We start from the raw sequence: 4,101 nt of genomic DNA on the forward strand, positions 1-4,101 counted from the left end.
GACATCAACTGTGGTTTCCTTTTTTATGATCATATGGCTGCATACATAAGAGTATAAGGAAAACATTTCTAGTAGCTGACACACATTTACTGTTTTGTTAGTTTTTATCCACTAGAGAGCAGCAGAGGAACAGAAAGCAGCAGAAACAATAGGACTGAACAGAGTGGGACAAGACTGTTGAGGGTCTAAATGTAGATGAATCGTAATATTACCAGGTTGTTGTTGTTTTTTTTGTTTGTTTGTTTGTTTGTTTTTTTTCAGATTTGGCCATGTCTGCAAAACTCTATAAAGTACCATAAAACCTGACACCAAACCAGCAAAACATATAATTGTGGATCTCTAGCAAAAGAAACCCTTGCAAAACTTATAAAAGTCAATACATCAGATTCATAAAGCACCAACTTAACACAGGTATAAATGAGAAACACATGGATTTTTTCTTTTGCTGTGTAATAACAAATTCATGATTGCACTTATTTTGTTCCTTTTAGATTGACATTTAAACCAAAAATGCACAAACTAAGCATCACTAAACCAACACAATAATAAAATAATCAACAAAATGAAAAGAACTTAATGCTGTAATTCACAAATTGATGACAAATTCTGAAAAACTGACAAAATAAACAGAAATTAAGATCAAATCCAATTTATAAAATGTGTGCACCTAAACTAAACTTAACTAAACTAAACTAAACTAAACTAAACTAAAATAAAATAAAATAAAGTTCATAGCTTAGAGAATCATTGTTTGTGTGAAAAATGTTAATAAAAACTATTAAACATAGTCAAATGTAAACTTTAAATGCAATGGATGACCAAATATGGCAAAATTTCTAATGAATAAATAAATTAAGTGGTAATTTCATTTCAAGAAGCAATACATAAGCTATTTATTACAATAAAAATGTTCACTATGTCCTTGGTTCATTTTTATTGTTTTCAGGTTATAGTTTTATGAATTACACGTGACATGTTCGAGTCAGTCCAGTCTATCTTTAGAACTTATGAACAGAAATAACATTAAGTTCTGGAGTCAAATGGTTTGGCTGAACATTTACGTAGTTCTGGCAACATTCACTGATGACTTCTCATATTTTCTGGTCATCTTCCACTCCAGTCCAGTCTATCTTTATCATTTGAGAATGGATGTGGACTTTTGGCATCATCAGATAGTTAGACTGGACACTTATGTAATCCTGCCAAAGTTCAGAACTGGTTTCATATGAAAGTGTCTCATGACATATCACACACTGTGTTCCTTAAATTGGAGCAGAAAATTCACAGAGTTAAATGACATACCACCACTTGCTTTTAACACCCATCTTCTACTTTGTAATCCGGGTAGAAAAACCTCAGACTCCCTCACACCAGCCACCTCCTGCAGTACCTTCAGGTGACATGGAGGTGTTCCCAGACCTCCCATGTGTCCTGGATCAGGCCTGAGGTCTGAACCACCTCTACAAGGAAGTGTCCGGAGGGAGTTTTAACCTGGTTCAGATTCTGATGACCTTATTACCACACCCTTTTGAAGGGGAGGCAAGGGGTATTGTTTTTGTTTCTTTGTTTGTTTGTTAACACTCTAGCACCAAAAATGCTGGTTGAATCCATATCAAATTGAGTTTGTAGAGTGCCGGTGACCCAGAATAGATCTGATTACATTTTGGGAACAGTAGGTAGAGGTTCAAATTTTTAATGAATTTAAAAAAAAAAAAAATGTTCCCCATTTACTTATAAGGGCAAAATTCAAATGTCTGTAGCAACAAAACTATTGGTTGAATTCATACCAAATTGGGTTTATAGATTGCCAGTGATCCAGAACAGATATCATTACATTTTGGGAAAAATATGTCAAAGTTTAAATTTTTTTATGAATTTTTAGAATATTTTTTTCTCCTATTTACTTATAATGGGCAAAATTTCACATGTCTGTAGCAGCAAAACTATTGGTTGAATTCATACAAAATTGGGTTTATAGATTCCCAGTGACCCAGAATAGATGTGGTTACATTTTGGGAAAAGTAGGTCAAAGTTAAAATTTCTTATGATTTTTTTTACTCTTTTGTCGTCTTCCATTGCTTTTTGAGATTTTACACATACGTCACATGATCACGTGGTTTTCTGTTTACGACGCCATATTGGTAGGCAAGCTTTCCTTGGATCGTACAACGTGTTAAACGATGGATCTGCTAAAATCCTGTGTGCCGTTTATTTCTTAGCTTTCACCATTTATAAGTTAGGCATAAAGACCGCTCGGTTACACTGGTGGCAGCGGTGGTTCTGTTCTGCCGACCGCTGTTTATAGTTATTACCGCGGTTAGCCTAGCTTCTCAGTATAGTTAGCCTGCGTGCCTGTTGGCTTAGCGGCGTGGAAAAAAAGAGAATTGTCATCATGTGGTACGGTAATGAAGACCCCTTTAAACCTACCAGGAGGGCTTCCCCTGGCCTATCACCCTATAGAGAGAGAGTGATTGTGGATCTACCTGTTCCCTTTGCCGGAGATGGCAGCCAGAGTTTCCTCAGCTGGAAGTGGCAGTCGGAGCTACGGCGGGCGACACCCGTGAGTTCCGCTGGAGCTGGTGACAATACCCCCCACCTGTCTGTGACAGTCTGCTTTTCTACTATGGGACAGCCTTCCCGATACGGTCAAGTCAAATTATGCGGCTGTGAAAGAGAAGATGGGATCGGCTTTTGAACAGAGACAGTTAATGGACCGTTTTAGAGCTAACATATCGGCTCATTCACGACTTTCGGGGGAGAGCCTGGAGGTGTATGCGGCTGATGTGAGCGGCTGGAGCTGGTACAAGTGTTTATACCTCCAAGTTGCACGCGCATCGCTGTTGTTAGTAAACATTGAAACTCATCTATGGTGCCTTTATCACAAGCAGACATACTCGCAAATAACAAAACACGCAAACACGAGTCCAAAGAAAAACACGTTATAAAGCAACAGTTCTGACTCTCTGGATCCAGATATTGTGCCTACCAATATGGCGGTGTAAACAACAATCACATGACCAGTGACGTCAGCTGCAAGTCCTCAATACTGAGTGAAATTTCAAATGTCTATAAAAACATCAATTTTGTTTCAATTTACTTCAAAAGTGGTACATATATAGAGGCAGTTGATATGCTGACATCACCACATGCATAGGCATGATGACATCAGCTGGATCAATGGCAAAATAAGCTACAATGTGTTGAAGGGGTGGGGTTTGTTGTGCCTGGCACCACTTGTTTTATTTATTTATTTATTTATTTATTTATTTATTGGTGCAGAAGACTACACAGATGTGAAGTTGAGTAGCCGTTTGAGCAAATCCTAAACAGAATTATACCAAACTACTTTAGTTTTACAAATATATACAAATTCTGCTCTTTCCTAAAGGAAAGAAACATCTCCTATTCCTTTTTTTTCCATTTCAAAACTATGTAATTGCAACATTGCACTTGTTAAAGTTGTCATTAGTTAAGAAGTAGCTCGGCTATACTTCTGATGCCAAAATCCTTCTTTCTACAAACACTAACAATGAAGACCATGTCGGTTCAGCAGATAATTGTGAAAACATCCTGCACGGACTTCATTCATCATAGTGAAACTCACTATGAAATTTACTAACATATTAAAAGGTGAAATTAGGTGAGATGTGTTTATGTGTATTTGTTTTGTGTGATGGTAACATATTTTCTTTGCTTATGGTGTTTAAGGTGTTACATGTTCTGTCTACAAACGTGAACAGAAAATGAGGCAGAATTTTACCTCAAAAGCACACGCTTAAAATTCATATGTTTAGGCATGAAAATAACATCAAAACAATAATAAAAACTAGAATAAACACACACTCCTGTCTTTTATTCAGTTAATTTCCTGAATGACAAGAGGTGAGAAAATTACTTTGAAATTAATAATAAAGAAAGGTCATTTGTGAAAGAAATATCAAATGCCATTTTAACTTCCAGTACTTTGCAAAAGTCTTGGGCCACTTTTAGCTTTATTGTTTTTTCAGAGTTCAAATGAGCATACATATTTATTTCTTATTCCCTTTTTTCAGATACAACAAGAAACTACAGGAATCATGTGCACAGCCTTGAGACATGCAA

Source organism: Sphaeramia orbicularis, chromosome 7, assembly GCF_902148855.1.
Source record: "Sphaeramia orbicularis chromosome 7, fSphaOr1.1, whole genome shotgun sequence".
Taxonomy (NCBI): Eukaryota; Metazoa; Chordata; class Actinopteri; order Kurtiformes; family Apogonidae; genus Sphaeramia; species Sphaeramia orbicularis.